This window comes from Schistocerca cancellata, chromosome 2 (assembly GCF_023864275.1).
Source record: "Schistocerca cancellata isolate TAMUIC-IGC-003103 chromosome 2, iqSchCanc2.1, whole genome shotgun sequence".
NCBI classification, from domain to species: Eukaryota; Metazoa; Arthropoda; class Insecta; order Orthoptera; family Acrididae; genus Schistocerca; species Schistocerca cancellata.
The window spans coordinates 237648177-237673238 of NC_064627.1; the positions used below are offsets into that span (position 1 = coordinate 237648177).

Here is a 25062-nt window from a genome sequence, read left to right on the forward strand (position 1 = left end):
GTCCTCTTGAGCAGTCCCCGCCCGGAGATCCGAATGGGGGACTATTTTACCTCGGGAATATTTTACCCAAGAGGATGTTATCTTCAATTAACCATACAGCAAAGCTGCATGCCGCGGGAAAAATTACGGCTGTAGAGTCCCATTGCTTTCAGCCGTTCGCAGTACCAGCACAGCAAGGCCGTTTTGGTTAGTGTTAAAAGGCCAGATCAGTCAGTCAACCAGACTGTTGCCCCTGCAACTACTGAAAAGGCTGCTTCCCCTCTTCAGGAACCACACGTTTGTCTGGCCTCTCAACAGATACCCCGCCGTTGTAGTTGTGTAGTTGCACCTACGGTACGGCTATCTGTATCGCTGAGGCACGCAAGCCTCCCCACCAACGGCAAGGTCCATGGTTCATGGAGGGGTGTTTAATAGTAATTATGAGAAAAGCTGCCTGCTTTTCACTAATAACAATGGTTTTCATTAGAATATTTTTGTTAGTATATAACGTCCCTAAATGTAATGACAATATTCAATGTTCGAAAGTTACATTTCGTTTCAATTTACTCCCTTTAAAGACAGAACCACATATGAAACCAGAACATGGTACAAAACACATCGTACTGGACTCTCCGTTCTGGTATTTTTATGACGTGAGTGAATTCATTTGTGATTTATTAATCGTATGGCGAAGGGCTACTACATTTCTCTTTCTATGAAATTCATAGCTGAATTCCTCTACAATTTGGGTGCGGAACCGTCTCTGCAACAGACTACAAATTAAGAAAAGAAAACAAATGAATGGACATTTGATCTTCAGCCAAAACGTCTGAAATAGCACATAACCTCCTTCGACAGGACACGTGTAACGTATACCAAAGTGTATAAAATGCTTGTTTGACCATCAGCCGGTTTTATTTTAAACCCAGATATCGACCTATTTCAGTCATGGACCATCTTCACTACCTGTCGATATTTGGTTTTAAAAAGAGAGACTGATGGTGAAACATGCATATTTATACATTACTTGACTGCTGTTGGTTACCGGCCAAAAATGAGTACCAAAGTGCTCATACCACACGTTTGCCACTGGAATACAAAAAATTACTACCTTGTCTGTAAGCGTACACCGTGCTGCATAAGGTTCTGCGTTCTGCCAGTCAAGAAATTTTAATACACCCTCAACCCCATCTATACAGGCTGGTCGGAAACAGTCTGAAAAGCTTGTAATGGTGTTGCAGGGGATGTGCAGGGATATGAAACTGTTAAGAATAAAAATCTATACGTTTGGCCGTTTCCGAGTTAATCATCATTTAAGGTAGTCCATCAGGATGTTGTACGTGCAATTTAAGCGGCCTGCCAAATAGTATTAGCGTCAGTTCTTCTCACAGCGTAGATGGTGGCTCTTAAGACTGCTAAGCCCTTGGCTCGGTTTCGGTCCTTATTCTCGTCTCATGTCCAGTCTTTGTACCGCTGTCGTGTTCGATTTTAGGAAACCAAACGAAGAACATGTATGCGATACCGTCTCTGGCGGGCAGCTCGAATTCGCGTACGCAACGGTCTCATTGGCAAACTTTTCAATGTTAATTAACACGGAAATGGCGTAACGTATCGAATTTTTTGTTAATAATTATTTCCCAGCACAGCCTACCTATCCTCCAACACCATTACGCACTTTTAAGACGGTGTCTGACCACTCTGTGTGTTGTTAGGCATTGGCGCATAATGAGCGAAGAAACGTCAAGTAATACCTGATACTCTTTCTCACCTCGTTTCATAGCTTTCGCAGTATAATGTGCGAACGAACCAAATAAATATGTTATTGCTATACAGCAGCATTTTTTAAACTCTGGTCCAAGGATCCCTTGGGTCCCGTAAAGATCACTCAACGGTTCGGCGAAATTTACTTGCTTTTTTCGTAACATTAAAGATAACAACAAAATAACCAACCGAAACCCACCCCTCTCTAAATTAAAAACCAAACGGCGTATTCTCTCTTGCGCTTTTTATATAGGATGAACCACCAAAAAATTGCACCGCAAACATTGCGGAAATGGGAAGTGCTATATATGTTTGGTTTTCACAGAATGGATTGGTAGCCAGGGGCTCGTATTGTTAGCCGACAAACATACTGTAATAATAATTACAAAATATATTTTTGTGGAAACATACACTTTTTAAATAGGACAATGCCTATTGGTATTAATATACTAAAAGTAGGGTAAATTAGAATTTCAGTGGCGTTTTTTGCAGAATACTAGTGCGACTCGTTTAACAGATATCGTATTCTGAAATGTCCACACACTGACACTTGTTTGTGCCATTCAAGCTGCTTACCTGCCACGTACAATGTTGACAAGTTTGCTTACAGTGCGCTTGTGTGTGCCTTGAGTGCACTGCGATTTGCTAGTCAATTAGTGTGTCACAGTCGGAGAGCAGGTCGTGAGTGGACGATGGGATTTACCAGTGTAGAAAATGCCGACATGCTCACGGCGTACTGTGAGTGTTGGAAAAATACTGTTCGTTCTTTTACGGCGTATGCGATATCCTAATAGACGTCAGCCATCTCTGCAGTTATTTATCAACCTCTTGAATCAGTAGCGTGAAAGTGGTAGCCGAACACCTAGACAACGTAGGAGAAGGAAACGAGTGACGACAGAAGAGAGGGAAATTAATGTTCTTGCTGCTGCTGCAGGTGGATCCGCACGTGCCACGCGATCGCACGAGGAAGTGGGATGAGTCGTGTAATCATTCTGCATCGACATAGGTCCCATCCCCAACACATCTCTCTCCATCGAGAGCTGCACGGAAACGATTATGAAAATCGTGTTAACTTCTGTACATGTGATTTTGGTGGAAGAGGCCAAAGAGCGAGGTCATCGGTCTCAAAAATGGCTCTGAGCACTATGCGGCTTAACTTCTGAGGTCATCAGTCGCCTAGAACTTAGAACTAATTAAACCTAACTAACCTAAGGACATCACTCACATCCATGCCCGAGGCAGGATTCGAACCTGCAACCGTAGCGGTCGCTCGGTTCCAGACTGTAGCGCCTAGAACCGCACGGCCACACCGGCCGGCGGTCATCGGTCTCATCGGACTCAGGGAGGATGGGGAAGGAAGTCGGCCGTGCCCTTTCAAAGCAACCATCCCAGCATTTGCCTTAAGCGATTTAGGGAAATCACGGAACACCTAAATCAGGATGGCCGGACACGGGATTGAACAGTGGTCCTTCCTAACGCGAGTCCAGTGTGGTAACCACTGCGCCACCTCGCTCGGTGGGGCAGTAGGACAGGATACGAAGCCACATTTACCAATCATAGACAGGTAAACCGTCTAAACAAGCACTGCTGGTCTGTTGACAATACCCGTTGTCTTCGTCAGGTGGAACGTCAGCGTCCCTGGAGTGTATACGAGTGGAGGGGATAGTGAATCAACAGCTCATCGGCCCGTGTTTCATAGACGGAAAACTAGATGCGCACAAGTATCGCAGCCTCCTTAACACACCATCATCCATGGATGCTAGACGACGTTCCTCTGTAGGCTAGAACGAACCTGTGGTACCAGCGTGACGGCTGTCCAGCCCCTAGTGCACCAAGTACTACAGCAAGTCTCCACGAATTGTTTACAGATCGTTGGAAACAAAGCTGAAAGACGCTGTGTACAAGGACATACCAACCGCACTCGATGACATATCAATACGTACGAGGTGCATTCAAGTTCTAACGCTCCGATGTTTTTTTTCTAATTAACTACTAACCCGAAACCGATGAAACTGGCGTTGCTTCTCGACGTAATCGCCCTGCAGACGTACACATTTTTCACAACGCTGACGCCATGATTCCATGACAGCGGCGAAGGCTCCTTTAGGAGTCTGTTTTGACCACTGGAAAATCGCTGAGGCAATAGCAGCACGGCTGGTGGATGTGCGGCCACGGAGAGTGTCTTTCATTGTTGGAAAAAGCCAAAAGTCATTAGGGGCCAGGTCAGGTGAGTAGGGAGCATGAGGAATCACTTCAAAGTTGTTATCACGAAGAAACTGTTGTTTAACGTTAGCTCGATGTGCGGGTGCGTTGTCTTGGTGAAACAGCACACGCTCAGCCCTTCCCGGACGTTTTTGTTGCAGTGCAGGAAGGAATTTGTTCTTCAAAACATTTTCGTAGGATGCACCTGTTACCGTAGTGCACTTTGGAACGCAATGGGTAAGGATTACGCCCTCGCTGGTCCCAGAACATGGACACCGTCATTTTTTCAGCACTGGCGGTTACCCGAAATTTTTTGGTGGCGGTGAATGTGTGTGCTTCCATTGAGCTGACTGGCGCTTTGTTTCTGGATTCAAAAATGGCATCCATGTCTCATCCATTGTCACAACCGACGAAAAGAAAGTCCCATTCATGCTGTCGTTGTGCGTCAACATTGCTCGGCAACATGCCACACGGGCAGCCATTTGGTCGTCCGTCAGCATTCGTGGCACCCACCTGGATGACACTTTTCGCATTTTCAGGTCGTCATGCCGGATTTTGTGCACAGAACCCACCGAAATGCCAACTCTGGAGGCGATCTGTTCAACAGTCATTCGGCGATCCCCTAAAACAATTCTCTCCACTTTCTCGATCGTGTCGTCAGACCGGCTTGTGCGAGCCCGAGGTTGTTTCGATTTGTTGTCACACGATGTTCTGCCTTCATTAATCTGTCGCACCCACGAACGCACTTTCGACACATCCGTAACTCCATCACCACATGTCTCCTTCAACTGTCGATGAATTTCAATTGGTTTCACACCACGCAAATTCAGAAAACGAATGATTGCACGCTGTTCAAGTAAGGAAAACGTCGCCATTTTAAGTATTTAAAACAGTTCTCATTCTCGCCGCTGGAGGTAAAGTTCCATCTGCCGTACAGTGCTGCCATCTCTGGGACGTATTGACAATGAACGCGGCCTCATTTTAAAACAATGCGCATGTTTCTATCGCTTTCCAGTCCAGAGAAAAAAAATCGGAGGCCTTAGCACTTGAATGCACCTCGTATTTCTGCAGCCCGCTCGCACATCTCCCCTGAAATGCTAGCACATGTGCAGCAGTCGTTACATACCAAACTGGAAGCGTGTATTTCCACTGCCTGTGGTCATTTTGAACACAACTTCTAATGGTCATTTGTCTCGCAACTGGTTAGAATCCAAAAACTAGTTATAGGCACTTGTGCTATTCTTTAGTGTGATACTACAAATATTGCACAAGTGTCGGTGTGGGAACCTTTCAAAATACGATATCTCGTAGGCGACTCGCACTAAAATCCTGCACATCCACGCTCCTTTTAATTTGCTAATGTCAATAGGCATCTTTCCATTCAAAAAGGTTTGTTTGCACAAAAATGTACTTAAAAAGTATATACTTTCTAAGTATTATTACAATCTGTTTATTGGCTAGCAAAACGAGTCCCTGACTACCGATTTATTCTGTGGAAACCGCACGTCAATAATACTTTGCATTTCCGCAATATTTGCGGTGTATGCTTTACGTGATTCACCCTGTATACACACTACCTGAGATAAAAAAAAACGAAGTTTCCAGAAGACAACATGGTCGGATGAACACCGTCAATTCGTAAATGATAACACGTAAATGATTAGAGTTCCAGTTCTCCGTGAAAGATGGTTATGATGATGATGATGATGATGATGATTGGTTTGTGGGGCGCTCAACTGCGCGTTATCAGCGCCCGTATAAAGTCCCAATTTTTACACAGTCCATTTTTTTTTCACATTCCAATCTAGCCACTGTCGCGAATGATAATGATGAAATGATGACGACAACACAAACACTCAGTAACCGGCCAGAGAAAATCCCCTACCTGGCTAGGAATCTTACCCGGGACGCCGTTATCCAGAGGCAGCAACGCTAGCAACTGAACCACAAGCTGCAGATTCCGTGACAGAAGGGCCACGGGAGTGCACTAGTGTTCTTCGTGTTTATTGTCGTTACAAAGATTGGTCGAACACGTAAGGAACCAGAATGCACCAGATCTTGAGTGACCACTGTGAGAGACACGGATATGCCGCGTACTCGTCTGAGACACCGTTTCGAACAACTAACAGACTTTCAGAGTGGCCTCATTGTGGGTCTCCATTTCGCCAGCTCGTCGAACCACGCAATATTCAGATTTATGGAGCATTCGGATGTGCCAGTGACCCAATGTTGAACTGGATGGGTACGTGATGGTCGACATACCCATTATCAAACTTCCGGGCGACCACGTCCGCCCATCACAAGGGAGGTTCGCCGATTGTACACCAAGCACATCGTAACCACTTCACATAGGCGCCTACCATCCGAGAGCAAGTAATAGACTCCCGTAACATTCGTGTCATTTTTTAAAGAATTTTCCAACATTTGACTGTTAATTGTTAATTTATTTCACACAACCATGATGTCGGCTTTATAGCCATTCTCATGTGCATGTTCAAATGTTACAATATGCCTGACGTGACTGTGATATGTCATCATCGGAGAATCTATTTCTGGTCATATAGACCAGTTGTTGTATAACAGGATATGGGCCCATATCGAAGACACATAATGTGGCTGACATGGTGCGCAGTGAAAGACCAGTAACACACAGTATGACGTATTTAACAGCCAGTAAATTCCTGGACCTGCATCCGTCAGCTCTGTTAGCTGACGAACAGAAATGACCAATGCATGTAACAGGAATACTCATATGTTGACTAGAAAATACGCCACAATGGCTGTTAATGCACAGTGGCAGCCATACAGGATAGGAACCAGTATCTTCGATATGGGCTCCTATCCTGTAATATGACAACTGGTCTATAAGAGCAGTAATATGTTTTTTCGCCAACAGCATGTCACAGACAGGTAAGTCACATTGTAACATTTCAGCCCTCACTTGGAAAAGGCTATAAAGCCGAAATCATGTCAAAATAAATGAACAATTAAAATTAAAATGTAGAATATTTTTCAAAAAAAATCCTCCGTGACTGTGGTCCCCCATGAAGGAAAGATCTTTATCCTGTGTCATCCCATATCACTGATCACAGAGCAGCAGACTAAGACTCGTCACACCGCGCCAGCAGCAGCTCTCAGCGGCTAAGTCCCGTTCAAGGTCACACCGAGATGCGCACACACAGAGTACATCTCAGAGTGCCTATGTAACATTAAATATTTTTTTTTAGAAAGGAGATAGGGAAAGGACAGGACACTTTATTAATTTCTGTAATAGTGAGTCAAATCACCAACAATTTTAACATTAGCACAATTGCCCGAGCCTTTAGCCCAGACACATACAGATTCATATTCACCGACTTTACGGTGATTCTTTGTCCTTAAAGTAAGAGGCATTGTAGACATAAAATACGAGGCTCTCATGGCTCTGTTATACACTTCAGCTATACGATATGTACGATAGGCAATTATGTATCTATCATAAAAAGTCTCTAGTCCTTCTACTTTAGCCACTTTGTCTCCTGGGCAACGTACAATTGCTACAGTCACCCATCCATTTCCAGCTTTGTTGGTATCATTATTTGTTAAAGTGAAATTTAACACTCCTTCACAAAAAACAGAAGGGCCGTGCAAAAACACTTGTCCATTAGTGTGATTAACATCTATATTAATATCGGATCAACAGACTAGGGAATTACCGCGCCACGCGTAGGCTGCCGTTAAAATCGCAGCTCAAACGTCCTCAATTATTTGCTAAATGTATTCCAGTCTCTGTCTTCCTCCGCAGTTTTTGCCCTCTGTGGCTCCCCCGAGTAGCATGGAAGTCATTTCCTGATGTCATAAAATGTATCCCATCATCCTGACCCTTCTCCTTTTCAGTGTTTTCCACAATGTTCCTTTCCTCTCCGATATGGAGATATTCCTTAACTAATCAGTCCACCTAATTTTCAACATTCGTCTGTAGCACCACATCTCAAATACTTCGATTCTCTTCTATTCCGGTTTTCCCACAGTCCATATTTCACTACCATACAATGCTGTGCTCCAAACGTACATTCCCAGAAATTTCTTCATCAAATCAAGGCCTATGTTTTGACACTAATAGGCTTCTCTTGCTCAGGAACACCCTTTTTTCCAGTGCCAGTCTGCTTTTGATGCCCTTCTTGTTCTGTCCGTCGTTGGTTATTTTGCTGCCTGGATAGCAGAATTCCTCAACTTCATCTACTTCGTGACCATCAGTTCTGATGTTCAGTTTCTCACTGTTCTCATGTCTGCCACTTCTCATTACTTTCGTCTTTCTTCGATTAACTATCAATCCACATTCTGTGCTCATTAGACTGTTCATTTCATTCAGAAGATCATTTAATTCTTGTTCACTTTCACTCAGGTTAGCAATGTCATCAGCGACTAGTATCATTGACATACTTTCACCTTGAATTTTAATTCCACTCCTGAATCTACAACGACTTTATGACTCCCTTCCCGACCGAAAGTCATTGTATATATAACATTATCATTTTTGTTGCAAATAAACTCTTTACATAATGTTTCATTGAAACTACACTACAGAAACAAACCACTGCTTCTACGATACGGTGGACTTTAAAAAGGATTCCACTTATCGAAAACATTAAGAAACGCTGATCTACACTATAGAAATGGACTCTAGCTGTTCAAAAAATGGTTCAAATGGCTCTGAGCACTATGGGACTTAACTTCTAAGGTCATCAGTCCCCTAGAACTTAGAACTACTTAAACCTAACTAACCTAAAGACATCACACACATCCATGCCCGAGGCAGGATTCGAACCTGCGACCGTAGCGGTCGCTCGGTTCCAGACTGTAGTGTGTAGAACCGCTCGGCCACTACGGCCGGCGACTCTAGCTATATGCATAAACTCATGCACCAGCAATACTGTATCATCAATCCCTGATAAATGTGTTTCCGAGTCCACAAAATACCATCTTTAGTAAGCTAGCCATTCATAGATCGAATTTCACTAGTTTGGTGCACACAGCATGAAATATACCATCATTTCACTTCTAATAAGAAGTCCCTACAGACAGCCGTAGATGTTCTCATTTAGTTGTGGGTAGAGTTTCATAGGCCTGCCTTTAATGAACTGATTAAACAGTATTAGAAATTAATTGTAATAAGTGTAGGTGGGTTTCTACACTTGGCCTTCTTCTTGGAGAAAGTGCACCAGAGATGTTCAGGGAACTTATGTGGAAGATGTTGGAAGAACAGCGGCGTCGTTCTCTCGTTTTCCTATTAGATAAAATGAGAGAGATGGTGTTGGAAGAATCATGTGCTGCCAGGAGGTTATGTATTTTCTCTGTGAGATGACAGGCACAGTAGACCTATTATCACTTATGAAGTTTAAATTTAGGTGTAAGGACATTACAGAATAATCCCGGGTGACCATGACACATTGGATAATACATACTTCTCGTCTGCTTCATTCTGGTGTTATATCCCATGGCGTAAAACTCCCAAACTGTCATGACGAAAAATGTGGTAACGTACTGTTTATATCTATTTGTGTGCCAACGCAGACATTACTTTCAGTAGAGGTATTTCTTTGGAAATCGTTCACTATAAAGTCAACCCCATTAAGATAATTTAGTTTCCTGAGACCATTTCCACGTCTAATGATTTTCTTCTTCCGCTTTGATACTTTGGTGTGTTATTGGTAGAAGATGTATCGCTACACTTGACACACGAAACGGGCCATTTTTTGAGGCTATTGCTACATGTTATGGTCACGTGACGTCCAGAGGCAGCAAAACACCGGGAAAAATACGTCTCGCAACGCTCCAGCCGTGTTCTCTGCCTCTTTCTATTTACACTGGAGAAGGATGGCCTCTTCTCCGCTCCGTTCTTGAATTTTTCATTTCTCTGAACTGCACCTGATGATTTCCACAGGGACTTCGCTGTGTTTCGTCTTGCTGCTAAACGTCTGTCTGCCGTAATTTATTCACAATCCTCCAGCTTTTTCTTACGTTGTTTATAATTCTTTTAGTCCCAGAATCGCCGAAACAAAGAACTGAATAATTCACCACTCGAAGACTCCCATGGTTTCCCAGTTTTCTTTTTCTTAGCAAGCAGTTACTATACAAGCATCTATAAATTGTAAAAGACAGTTTATAACAATTTACTGTATTGCTGTGTACGTAGTTTTCGCGAAAGCTGGCTTTACTCTCGAAATCACGAAAGAATTTCCTTTCACTTACTTACAGCAAACTCGACGACTACATTAATCGAGTATGATATTGAAGTAAATTACGAAAAGTCGTTCCTTTACTTAAAAAACGTGCCGTATTTCGGTAACACTAGTTAAGTCAGAAATTTTCTGTATTCCGACAGTTACATTCGTGGTTGATACAGCAGGTCTGTCTTTAACCCTCGCCCCGTCGCACGGAGTCTTTAAAAGTCTAGCTTTTACAAAAATGCAAATTATATACTTTTAGAAGTTTCCCACTGATCTATTAATCTCGTTAGCTTCCTAAAAAAGATTATACTTTATGCTCGCACCGACAACACTCAGTCCGCGCGTATGCCTTTAGGTACAGACGTGTGTTTCTGCCTTAGGGTCTGAGGGACCCTTCAAGGTGACTGGCATTGGTGAACTCTTACTGGTACTTTTTATTGTTTATAATACTATTTCTTCTTCGTTAAGATCAGTTCTAATAATATAAACATGGGCGAAAGACAATGTCAATAAATTGTGAAATGGTTGGAAGAGGATAATGGTGAAGTTGTTGGTTACGAAGAGGATGGAGAAGAGAACGCGGATTTTCCGGGAGAAGTTAGCGAGCATGACACAGAGTCAGTGTAAGACTGCGAAGATCATAATCCTCAGGAACAGCTTGGATCATCAGAATAGTCAAATAATGAGGAAAATGACAGTTCATTATCAAATTTATGGTTGATAATCTTTATACTGTCAAAAAAAGGCAAAGCAACGATACTCGTAAAGTTATTTATAAATGAAAAAAAACTCCCTACCCACAGGCTGTTGGAAAACAACTGCATAAAACAACCACAGGACAACCAGCTCCACAAGGTGCAGCACGTGACGTTAGAAACCCTTTAGAATTTTGGTTACTGTGTATGAGTAAGAAATGTTGCAGCACATAGTGGACTGCACAAATATAAAAATAGCATCGATGTGGATGAATTACGAAGGAGAACTAGTCTTCTAGTTTAAAAATTTGGATGAACTGGAAGCTGATAACATGTGAGTTATTGATGGCACTGGGCTTTATTTCTGTCGTGCTACCATGTCCAAACAGCGATTTCAATTTTTGCTTAGAGCACTTAAATTAGATGATATTCAGACTTGTGAAGAGCGAATTCTAATAGACAAACTGGCCCAGATCAGGTAGTTATATGAAGCGTTTGTCAACAAACATTACAGAAACAGTGAGTATGTTACTAAAGAAGAGATACAGAGAGTTTCAGAGGTCCGTACCGATTTCATCAATACACGTCCAACAAGACTGCAAAATATGGAAAGCTGTTTTCCTTAGTAGATGCTAAAACATTTTACACTAGAACATTAGGGATTTATGTTGGTAAACAGCCCGAAGGACCTTTCTATCAAGACACTTCGACCAGTTCTCCTGTCAAGCGGCTAACTGCTCCGATATCAGGCACTGACGAAATGTGACGGCGGATAAGTGTTCCCTTGCCGGAAGTACTACTGAGAGATCACGAATTGACAGTGGTGGGTATAGTTCGAAAAACTAAATCAGAAATTCTGTGTGGTCTCAAGCAAAAAGGCATACAAGAATGTTCGACAGTTTTTGGATACCGACATACAAACACTTCGCTGTTTTGTTGCCCAAAGAAGAAGTAAATGTAATACTTCTATCAACAATGCAGCACGATGGCGTAATAGATGTTACACACTTCTAGAGGTTTTAGAGGGGACTTAGTAGATCAAGTTTTACATACGACCGGTGTCCGGAAACAGTTCGTTTCCATGTTAGGGGGTAAAGAAGAGCTACTCAGTCGCGCGACAGAAGTTTCTTACGAAGTTCGCCTGTTATAGTAGGCTGCCCATCGGCCCCGAATCGAATCCGCCCGGCCAGCCTGGATGTGGTTTTTAGGCGGTTTCCCACATTTCGCTAGCTGAAAACCGGGCTCGTCCCCACGTTCCGCCTCAGTTACACGACTCGCAGACATTTGAACACCTTCGCACTATTCCATGGATTACACTAGACGCAGACAGCTGGGGTAGACTAATTCTGTCCTGGGGGGTACACCGTGGCACCAGGAATGGCATCCAGCCACCTCTTAAAACTAACCTTGCCAAATCCGTTCCTAACCGTGCCAAACCTGCTAAACCGCGGGACAAGGCACCAGCAAAAGAAGAAGTAGGCTGCCCACATTCACGAATAGTACAATCTCGCGATGTCCTCTGTTTCCATCTGCTTTGTTTTCATGTTTCCTGGTGATGCGACAGTTGATATTATGGTGACGAGTACTGCAGTAACAGAATGCAGTAACAGTAACACGTTGCCGGCCGCGGTGGTCTAGCGGTTCTAGGCGCGCAGTCCGGAACCGCGTGACTGCTACGGTCGCAGGTTTGAATCCTGCCTCGGGCATGGATGTGTGTGATGTCCTTAGGTTAGTTAGGTTTAAGTAGTTCTAAGTTCTAGGGGACTGATGACCGAAGATGTTAAGTCCCATAGTGCTCAGAGCCACGTGTACACGAAGATTTCAGCACACCTCCGGCATGACTGTCTGGGCAAGTACATCCTTCCTCCCCACTTACCGGGTGCCAGGTACTTGATATTCCTGCAACAAGAGCTGGAGGAGTTTCTGGAAGATGTGCCATTGGACGTTCGGCACAAATTGTGGTTCCAGCATGATGGCGCGGCGATACACTCTGCAGTTCGCGTCCGAAAACATCTGATCGTAGTCTCCGGGGTAGGTGGATCGGTCGAGGTGGACCATATGCTTGACCCCCAAAGACCCCCAGACTTCACCTATTTGGACTTTCTCTTATGGGGCCGCAACAAGAGTTTTGCTTGAGAGAGTTCCGTCCAGTCGGAAAAGATCTGGTTGCACGGATCATGGCTGCAACACAAGTGATTAACCACACACCATGCTTGTTGATCAGCGTTTATGCGAACTTACTGCGCAATACACTGTATGTACCGAATTTGGTGGTCGTCATATCGAACAGCTGTTGTAATATCACAGTAAATATGAGTGAAATCTGTACATCTTGGCCGGCGGGAGTGAGCGAGCGGTTCTAGGCGCTACAGTCTGGAACCGCGCCACCGCTACGGTCGCAGGTTCGAATCCTGCCTCGGGCATGGATGTGTGTGATGTCCTTAGGTTAGTTAGGTTTAAGTAGTTCTACGTTTTAGGGGACTGATGGCCTCAGAAGTTAAGTCCCATAGTGCTCAGAGCCATTTGAACCATTTTTTTGGTTGGTACAAGTGGCGCTGTAAGCTCAGTGTCCTTCCTATGAGGAACCTATTAATGGTCCTTGTGGTCACTGAACCGCCAGTTGCATGTCGAATCCATCATAATGATGACTATGGGACTAGTGGCACCTCTCCTATTTAGATATCTAGCGATTTGTCTATTACTCCAGCTGCCTTCTTTGGGCCCAACTAGACCTCCTACCTCCAATGCTGACGTCTGCGTCAGACTTCCACTTCCGCCGTGTTGAAAATGTTTTGCCCCTTGTTCTGAATCTATAAAACTGAGGATGATTCCATCGCCTTAGGACGGTGCTTCAGGACCTGTATCGCTTTCAGTTTGTATGGGAAAAGTTCGTACTTACTACATTGTATTACCTGCACTTTGCAGAGATATATTTTCATTTCCCATAGAACAGCCGTTTGAAACATCGCTGCTGCACGACTGCCCGTGACTCACCATGTTTTGAGAAAGTCCCGTTGTTGGTGCCGTTGATGATTTTTCTGTTTCCAGTTTGCCTGTTGTACTGCCTGTCTCATCAATTAACTGTTAGTAACGAAAGAAAATTGCTCAAAATATTTCCGTCGGTTTCTCACAATAAATAATATGGCTCTTAGCACTATGGGATTTAACATCTGAGGTCATCAGTCCCCTAGAACTTAGAACTACTTAAATCTAACTAACCTAAGGACATCGCACACATCCATGCCCGAGGCAGGATTCGAACCTGCGACCGTAGCGGTCGCGCAGTTCCAGACTGAAGCGCCTAGAACCGCCCGGCCACAGTGACCAGCCATGAAAAAGAAAAACAACGTTAAATGTAAGTAGTGAATCTATACATAATAAGAGATAGTTTGAATGTTCAGTCGAGAAACGTTACAGAATAAAATTTTGCTATATCTAAACTGAAATATTTAATTAAGAAAGTTACCAATAAGAATAGAGATTTGTATGTAACTCAGCTTGGCCTATTATTTCTTGCCGGCCGGAGTGGCCGAACGGTTCTAGGCGCTTCTTTCGTTACTAACAGTTAAATGATGAGACAGGCAGTACAACAGGCAAACTGGAAACAGAAAAATCATCAACGGCACCAACAACGGGACTTTCTCAAAACATGGTGAGTCACGGGCAACCGTGCAGCAGCGATGTTTCAAATGTCGTTCTATGGGAAATGAAAATATATCCCTGAAAAGTGCAGGTAATACAATGTAGTAAGTACGAACTTCTCCCATACAAACTGAAAGCGATACATCTCCTGAAGCACCGTCCTAAGACGATGGAATCATCCTCAGTTTTATAGATTCAGAACAAGGGGCAAAACATTTTATACACGGCGGAAGTGGAAGTCTGACGCAGACGTCAGCATTGGAGGTAGGACGTCTAGTTGGGCCCAAAGAAGGCAGCTGGAGTAATAGACAAATCGCTAGATATCTAAATAGGAGAGGTGCCACTAGTCCCATAGTCATCATTATGATGGATTCGACATGCAACTGGCGGTTCAGTGACCACAAGGACCATTAATAGGTTCCTCATAGGAAGGACACTGAGCTTACAGCGCCACTTGTACCAACCAAAAAAATGGTTCAAATGGCTTTGAGCACTATGGGACTTAACTTCTGAGGTCATCAGTCCCCTAGAACGTAGAACTACTTAAACCTAACTAACCTAAGGACATCACACACATCCATGCCCGAGGCAGGATTCGAACCTAAGACCGTAGCGGTGGCGCGGTTCCAGACTGTAGCGCCTAGAACCACTCGGCCACTCTGGCCGGCTCTACGAAATCAAAAATTGTTAATTTGCAACCTTTCTTTTTTCTCAAGAGGTTGGACAACCACTGTATCCTTCCATTTGCTCTGGATTACAAACTGGGGTGTACCCTCGTGGCAGATCCTTGCCAAAACGCTTCGGAGAACCGTAGACGCCGCACGTGGTGCCCTCGCAGTCTGTAATCCTAAGCCAATTTGTTACGCGCTGCGTCGAGTACAAAGGGGGTTACCGAGCTATGCAAATCCTAAGCCGGTTTGTATCAATGCAGCTTTGCATCGAGTTTGCTGCGGGGTACCTCAATCGCCATGCGGAATCACTGTATATTTACTATTATTAAAACTAAACGAGCTGCTGTGTTGAAATGTCAGTACAGGGTTTATTACGTTACGCGTTTTTCTGTTGCTGAAAAAACGTTTTGGTCGCTAGTAGTACACGGAACGTGGGAATGACTGTCTTGTATCCATCAGTACGTTGCCAAAACTAAAAACTGGGACTGTTGTTGCACAGCAGCAACCGTGTAAAGGCCATAATCAGTTAGTCGAGTGAGCAGCGTGCTTTTGCGGCTGAAGTCTATTTCAAAAAAACGATTCCTTTGTCGCTACTCAGCGTTTGTTTAAAGTGAAATGCGTCTGCGCCTAGTAAGAATACGAGTGTGAGTGATTAACTTTCATAGAACATGGTCTGGTTTGAAAATAAAGCCAGCACGCCGAGAACGTGAACATTAACGCTCTAAGGTCATCCGTAAGGGCTTTCTCCAGTAAGGCATCTTGATGTAGAATGTATTTGCGTTCGAAGCATAAGAAAAGAATTTTTTATTTGTACGACAAGATTTGTTTGCAAGAAATTATTGTGTAAATGACAGGGCATCTCCCGCAGTAATTTTCATCTGTCTCGATGTGCTGATAAACAGGATAATCGGTACTGGTCCGCCGTTAAACAACGTCAATGGGCTGTAGTGTGGTGTAGCATCCAAATAAGGCTTAGTAGTTCCATGTTTCTTCGAGGAGGAATTTGCTGAGCGATAGTACCGTCTCGTAGGTTCAGAGCAATGCTACGACACTAACTGATCGATGAAATTTGGATGCAGCAGGATGACGCGTACCGAAGACACGACGACACGAAATCTTTTGAAAACCTAGCACAACAGCGATATTAACAGTACATCACGTTTAAGAGATAATGCCGTTTGCGATTAATCCACCTTTCAACGCGCCATGTTCCCTATCTCAAAATAGTATGCTGTGTACTACCACGTTCAACTACAGAACTCTAGAACATGGTTCAGCAGAACAGTTTAGTAGTTTCACTAGCAAAGATAAAGCAGATGAGAAGTTTTCGAATGAGTTAGTTCACATCTGACCAGATTGGTGGCTGTTTACTCTCACTGGTTGACTATCCCTCTTCTCTTTTCCAGCTCCCATATCCACTTTTGTTTGTATCTGGTGGCTAGGGTGTCAGCTGCGGAGATTTCGTCGTAAGAGGTATACAACCACTAAGAACTTCCATGGCCTTCTTCACTATTCAGTGTACTACCTGCTTGTCCGTTGTCAGCTACATTGACAGAAATGAGTCTGATATTTATCAAAGTTTGTGGAACTGATCATCACTTAATGGGGATTACGTCACTAAACTACCACTTGATTCGGAACCGACGTCTATCTTCAACACCAGTATGAGATTGACCCTCTCAGGCACGAACACAGTCTTGTATCCGCTGCTGCATGGAAGCAAACATCCTCCGAATGCAACCCCCTGGTATCTGTTGCCTTGTCTGAAACGCTTGCTAGGTCAGTTCACGAAAATTGCTACAAACCTTTTGCGTCAAACTGAAACAGGTGATAGAATGGGTCCACATGCCATTACACTGAGATAGGACACCAATGGTCGGAAATAAATATTTATTAAATAATGCATATATGCTGTGTACACCAATAACAACAATGTAGCTCACATTAACTGTTCAAAGTTATAATGATGATGTTTGATTAGTGGGACGCTCAACTTCGCGGTCATCAATGCCCGTACAAAGTCCCAATTTTTTCACAGTCCAATCCAGCCACTGTCACGAATGATGAGGTTGATGATTAAATGATGAGGACAACACAGACACCCAGTCCCCGGCCAGAAAAAATCCCCAACCCGGCCCGGAGTAGAACCCAGGACCCCGCGATCCAAAGGTAGCAAGCTAGCCACTAGACCATGAGGTTCGGACCCTGTTCAGAGGACGACCGCCAGTCTCAATGCATGCATCGCAACGGAACATTAAGTTCTGTCACACTATTTCAATGGTCTCTGGTGTCTTTTGTACCAGGAAACGGGCAGCTTGGACTCTAGCAAGCAGGTCTTGATCCGTTTCTACGGAGGTTTCACACAACGGTGTCTTCTCCCAACCCCAGAGGATAAATTACATGAGTGTGAGATCCGGTGACCGCGCTGGCCATGTGAAAGATATCCCCTTACAATACCGCAATGGGGATATGTAGAAGTGGGCTGGTGCACCGTCGTGTAACAACCACATCCTTAAACGGACAACAAAGTGTGCAATATCCTAGAACTGTGGCAGCATATGTCCCAGGAACGCCAGGTAACGTGGACCAGACAAACGCGGAGGTACGGTTGTACCTTGTTTGTCACCCGCTTCCTGTCCAATAAACATCCGGGATCTTTGCGAGAGTGCGGCAGAAATGCATGCGCTGTTGCAATACGTGCACTGAGACTGGCAGTCCTCGTTTTGAACAATTACAATAAGCTGATTGTTCAAATGGTTCAAATGCCTCTGAGCACTATGGGGCTTAACATCTGAGGTCATCTGTCCCCTAGAACTTACAAGGGAATGGTCAGACTTGTCATGTCGAAACCTGTGTTGCTTTTTTTACCACTGTGAGTTAACATTTCAAGAAGTCTGTATGCAGAATTTTAGCTGCTGACATGACCTGGAAGTATGTAAACAATTTTATGAAGAAAGACATTATTGTCGCATGGTTTCCGCGCTTATAACTGCCTCTTGTACAACCCTGACCTCGCTCGCTACGTTATACCAACGCCATCTAGGGACAAGGTGGTGTTAGCTAATCGCCGCTCTCTTGAAACAGCAGTGAGAGAGCTGATTCCCCCCGTGAAAGCGATCGTATGATAATTAAACATTCGTTGACAAATATGGCTGATATGTTATCTACAACATTTTTTCCAAATAGCTATGAAATAGACGCAAATAAATATACAGTTTAGAACACGTCCAAATTTTATTTCTTGTAATTGCCGCAAAAATGAGAAATATTGATACAATGTTCAAAACATAGGTTTTTTGTGCACCAAGAACATCCAAGCAAAGACGACATATGACAGCCCTGCGAATTACAGACGTTGTTAGATGTCCGTAGACAAAACTGGGCTGGTGTTAGGAATGAATCAGGCCTAGTATCAGTATATTTCGAGGAGTACCACGCATATTTAATCAAATTCTGAAAGCGTGGGGAGGAAAATTGATAATGTACTACTGATTGCAGCTTGAGAATATTGTCACTGTGATAGACAGAAAATTGCAGTGATCTGCACACAATAATTTTCTCTGTTAGTTTTCTGTAAAATGCCTTCCACTGACGGAAAAATTCTCTGTCTAAAGGTTGAATTAGTTCGTCGTGCCGGGTGGAATATGAAGTATCTCTACTTCTTTGTCAGGGTGGGCTCGAAATACAGCTTTTAATGAATCAGACTTTTTATGACCTGACCACGAATCTAGAAGGAGAAGAGATTTGTTCCCGCAGATCGGAAGAAAAGCATGACGGATGAAAAGTGTAACGTTTTCATTTCCCATTTTTCCAGACTTCGATGCGTCTACCACAAGAGTGTTTGCGTAGTACATTGTTCTTTTGACACGTGGTCCAAAACGTCCAGTTTGTTCTTGAAGACACACATATAGTTTAGGAAGCAATGAACCATCCAGACTAATTATGGGCCTTATAGTGTATGAAGTGCAGTCGTGGACTGCGCAATCGTCTCAATATGTTTTTCCCCTTTGAATGACAGTGTTCTTTTCGCACACATTTCTTTTTTAAAACCTGACAGATCGTCATTGTACACGTACGATTCACTAAAAATAGCTATCTTATTTTTTGCATTCGTAAGAAAAGCTTGTATCATTTCGATTTGTGTCACTTCATTTTCCGATCTGTTTCTCGATACAAATTTTGTTATTTTTCTTGCCATAATTTTATGTGATCTTTTGAAGCGACTAATCCACTTTGAGAAGCTGTAAATTCTTTAGCTCCTATCGCGTTGGCAATCTCTAACGCCCAATTACGCAAAGTTGTATCGCTGACACTAAATTACTGTTGTCTGGCATCGGTAAATAGCTCAAAAAGTCGCGCATTTATCTCCGTCGCAATTTCCAGTCGACTCTTACGTCGTCCAGCGACTTCCTTTTTCCATCTATACAATTCAAGTTCAGAACGGACAAAGCGATACTTATTTTGAACAGTACTGACACGTAGGGGTTTCTTACCACTTTCGTTCAACCAATACGTCACCGCTTTTTCTTTGTCTGATAAGGTAATTGTAGTTGATGGTGTTACTTTCGGAGATAATTGATAATGGTACGTGGCACTATCACTCGAAGATTCTTCATGAGTGCAACTTTCGTCGGTGGCTTCGCCGTCTGTAGATTCACAGTCTGCAATATCGAGTGTTTCAGCTGTTTCTAGCCACATGTCTGAGCCATTTACGTGCTCGTCTAGAAGTTTAACAACGATGTCGCACAAGACATAGTCTTCACGCGTGTTTTCTGTTGATTGCTTCATTTGGCGTCTGTGGTATATCTCCATGGAAGGCAGCAAAACATTTACAAATGGCTCTGAGCACTATGGGACTCAACTGCTGAGGTCATTAGTCCCCTAGAACTTAGAACTAGTTAAACCTAACTAACCGAAGGACATCACAAACATCCATGCCCGAGGCAGGATTCGAACCTGCGACCGTAGCGGTCTTGCGGTTCCAGACTGCAGCGCCTTTAACCGCACGGCCACTTCGGCCGGCAAAACATTTACAGGGTTCGCCATCACCTGTGAGGGGAGATTGAATGTTCACCGTAAAGTGGCTTGCGGAGTATAGATGAACATGTACAGAACATGTTTCACATCTCTAACCAGTTTCAGGACGGTATGTTTCGAAATACGTACCAGAAATTAAAAGGACGTGCATGCCACAGAAACGAATATTCGTTTCCCCTTTCCACCAAAACCGTGCAGCGATATTCCTCTTTAGTGAACGCCGCAATTAAGACGGCCGCAATTCCAGACCTCGCCATTTCCAGGGGTGGCCAGCCGTCACTGCAAGCGCCAAGCAGGAAACACAGCCATGTTCGTGATTTTTTTTAGGTGACTTCCAGTTCATGTCAGCAGCTACAATTTTGCATACGGACCTTTTGCACAGTTAAATAACAGTGCTAAAAAAAGCAATACATGTTTCGGCATGACAAGTCTGACCATTCCCTTGTTAGAACTACTTAAACCTAACTAACCTAAGGACATCACATACAACCATACCTGAGGCAGGATTCGAACCTGCGTCCGTAGCGGTAGCGTGGTTCCAGACCGAAGCGCCTAGAACCGCTCGGCCACACTAGCCGGAAGCTGATTGTTGTTATGCAGTATACGCTGTGTATGTCCATAAAACAATAATATGCATTCCGACGACTGGTTCCCTGTATCAGTATGACGGATTGTGGGGGGTATGACAAGATGGTATATCATTCTTGCCACAAATGACCACCATTCAGCTACCCTTCAACAATTGCGAGACACCCGCCCTTTCCCGGCCTGTCACCTGATCCGATCGGTATAGTTATGGCAACGGGTCACCCCTCAGGAGTCAATATTGATTAAATAAAGTTACGAAAAAGAAACGCGATCTGTCATAGGGGGCCCTAAGCACTATATCCTGATTAGGTCTCATGAACTCCCTATTACTCCTATCTGTGGTCATGGAATTCACTGGCTACGAAAGTAAAATCACATAGAACAACATATTCAGAATTTATTTCACAAACGACATATTGTACCTTGCTAGGATTGAACATTTATTAGTAATAATTTCAATTCAATTAGTACATGGATGGTCACATTAATGTCTGTAAATAGTTGTTGCCAAGATTAAGAGATGGACAGGGATGGCGATTTGGTTATGACGATTCACTATCATGGTTATTGAACCACAAAGTCGTATGGTAGGTATGAAGAGATTGCCAGGTTTGAGCGAATGAAGATAAATATTCAGAGTGACCATTACAAAGATCACCACTTCCATACAAATTGACAAGTTAACGTATCTATCCGTCCCTGTTATGCTGGTGCTGCAATGTAATCTTATCATACGCTTCGACGGCTGGCATCAAACCACTGTGACACTACTCGAGGGGCCCTCCATCTCCGGCATCCAGTCATGCGCTCCTCTGAGTCTGTCAGTCTCCTCGTCTCGAAGTCAGAACTCCAAAAACCAAAAACAGAATCTCCTTTCTCAAAAGAAAGCGAGAGACCAATCCTCCATATCTGGCGACAGTTCTGAGAACACCTGTAATTTCTTTGCCAGTCACCGTATTTGCGGTCCACATTGGCCAATGGTGTAATTTTGTAATTTCTTTCATCCTCCCTCCATCAGCTCCATAAAAAGCACTATCTCAATCAACTTCTTTACTGCCCTTCTCTGTCCAAAAAATTGAACTCAAAACTAATGTCACAGGCCAATTACCAATGGCAAAGCGTGCTTTTCCCACAGACACATTTTCGCCACTGTGAGAAAACAAAAAGAAAAAAACGTTCTACTCTCTCGGCGGGTGGGCCAACACCCACACTATAAACTCCCAGTCGCTAGTGTTTCCTGGTGCGCTTTCTAGAGATGTTATCTACACCTTATGCCACTGAACGCCCCAAATAATATTTCTCAGAAGTCCCCCACACCTCCCGTAGGCTTTTCTCGTCCACTTGAGGTTGCTCTCTCCGGTCCCCAGGTTGGACTACAGAGAACAGCTGGGTGTGTGTGTGTGTGGGGGGGGGGGATGTTAAACTGCAAAAGTAGAAGAAAAATTTAAGTGGGAATTTTTAGGTAAGGTATTAATAATGAGAGAGGTCATAAATTATTAGCATTCACCAAAAGGAACAATACGTTTATTCCTAGAACAGTCTCTCAGAACCATATATACAAAAAAGTACTTTCAAAGACCAAAGTGAAGAAAAAAACTGAACTGACTGTGTTTCTTCAAGGAAGAAGTAAATTATAAAGGACCTGAAATTTAGAATTTCAAGTGATCACACTCTACTAAAATTCATACTAAAAATAAACAAAAATGTAGAAAATAACAAATTCATCAGGCAGGAAATCAGATGACCAGATTATGGGAATTTATTTAACAATAGGGAAGCATACCAGTTCAGATTTACCAACAAGCTCAGGGTCTTAGAAAAAGATTATATGGACACAGACTGAAGGAGCTGTTGATTAACGATGGCACTCAGACAAGAAGTAGCAGCTGTTGTTTGCATGAAGAAAGTTAAAGAAAAAAAGCAAGTATTAAACAAAGGCAAGAGTTTTTAAGAAGCAATAATACTATTATAGCTGCGTACATCCAAGCACAGGCTGCAGTGTTTCCAGACTTATGATGGTATCACTGTTGCCAGATTTCCCCTCCCCCAACCTTGTTGGCCCACATGTACAATTGAGGGAAAGTAAAAAAGAAACTGATAGGAAATTAAAAATTCCAAGATGGGCAATGGTGCTATTGGTGGAAAATCCAAGATAGCGGGCCTAGACACACGATCACACCCTGCATTGTCCTAGTGGGTTTTTCCGTGACCTGTCACATCACAGTATACGACAGCTGTCCAATACAGCTGACCTAGAAATGAGCACAGTCATATGACATCAGAATGTAAGATGGCTGATATGGAAATGTGAACGTAGCCCTAAGACATCAGAAGCAATGTGGCTGACCTGTAGATGTGAGCACACTGCATTTTTGGCAAATTTCCAGTGGCATAGTATAAGACTTCATCAAACAATATTGCCACATTTTTCCTGCCATCTGTCTGATGTCATCGGTAAATTGCCCTAAGTATAAAATGGGAAATCAAAAAACTGACAGGAAATTCAAAATACCCCAAAAATACAAGAAATTCAGAATCCCACAACTGACCTACAGAGTTTCCCACACCAATCTAATGCCACAGTGGAAGTAACCCACTTGTCGTAAGTCTAAGATGGGGGGAAAATCAAAAATCCAAAATGTACAATTGTTCTTTTCGGAAATTCAAAAAATCAAAGATGGCCACCTATCCTAACTATAAAATCCAAGATGATGGATGTTAGGACAGCCTCTATAGCGAATAATCCAAGATGGTATACTTGGACAGTCTACATGGTCGGCAAATTACATGGAGTTTTCCCAGCCCTGTAACATCAGAATCCAAGGTGATGGACCTAGAGATACAAGTACAGACTGTATGGAAATCTGATTCTTGTATTTTTTATGTTTATAGTATGGGAAGTTCAGAACTCAAATAATCTCACAAAGGTTTTCAATGCAATTTCAAACTGTGTGGTTCTGTTGTGACCTCTACCACACTGATGTTCACCAACAGCAGCAGATCACAGTGTGTCTCCCTATAAGACGCATCACTGGGCAAGCCACCCACCTAAATGAGTCAGTGGCCATAGAATCGAACATACAGTTGCCTGTCATCTGAGTGTTGGGGTTAATGTTGCCACAGCAGCCAGTAGCTACGTGTATGCACCAGAGCACATCGGCTTATATGTGGACATATGTATTCCCATAAGATCATCAGATACATTACACTTCTTTTTAGCTTAAATCAACTAACTGCACCACAGTTAACACATTTTTTGTATACACCTATGCCATTCTTTAACACTGATCCCTCTTTTAGGTAACAGTAGTGTCATAGAAATTTATCAGTAGCCATATTGTACCTGAGTTCTAAGCCTGTTCCTGTTAATGTCATATGCTACCATTACAGAGGTGAGAGAATTTGTCATATCCATCAGTAGAATGGAATCTTGAAACTTCCTGGCAGATTAAAACTGTGTGCCGGACCGAGACTCGAACTCTGGACCTTTGCCTTTCGTGGGCAAGTGCTCTACCAGGCAGAACTAAAGCTGTGAGGGCGGGGCGTGAGTCGTGCTTGGGTAGCTCAGTTGGTAGAGCACTTGCCCGCGGAAGGCAAAGGTCCCGAGTTCGAGTCTCGGTCCAGCACACAGTTTTAATTTGCTAGGAAGTTTCATATCAGCGCACACTCCGCTGCAGAGTGAAAATCTCATTCCCAGAATGGAATCTTGTTTGAATATACATTACGTGAAAATGAAAAATTGTCATGTGGTGGTCTGAAACACCCAAATGCTATTGTTCTTTTGTCTGCAGCGTACAGAATGAGTTTCAGACATTCTAAAATCATCCTATTATCCTATTCCAAACATCTGAAATCTTTAGCTGAGGAACACTTAACCAACAGAACGCAGTGCATTACACTGAATAATGAATGTCACACATCTCTATATATAGAAATGATTTAGCAGATAGGATCAGCAGGTTATAAGTTTGTTGGTGACGTTAACAATTGTACAATTGTAAGGAACTGTGAAAAACCAAGGACAAAATTTTCTTTGGTTGTAATGAAAAGTACTCACTTTAAATGTATTATAAGGGTTATAACATACAGAATGAGCCTAACAATATTTAATTTAAGATTATCAGTAAAGTTCATAGAAGTATTTAGGAGTAATACAATTAAATGGAATGATCATATAAAATCAGTGTTAGTGAAGGCAAATGGAAACATTGCGGGAAAATGGAATACATCTGTAAAGGAAATTGCATACATGACGCTAGTTCTACCACTTCTGGAGTA

The 25062-nt window shown here is 43.1% G+C and overlaps 1 non-coding gene across 1 annotated transcript; it reads left to right on the forward strand.

Annotated features, from left to right (window-relative positions):
* The first annotated feature begins 24336 nt into the window (after window positions 1–24336).
* Trnap-cgg (transfer RNA proline (anticodon CGG)) lies at window positions 24337–24411 on the forward strand. The gene has a single exon. It is a non-coding gene; the product is annotated as a tRNA-Pro (tRNA).
* The last annotated feature ends 651 nt before the right edge of the window (window positions 24412–25062 follow it).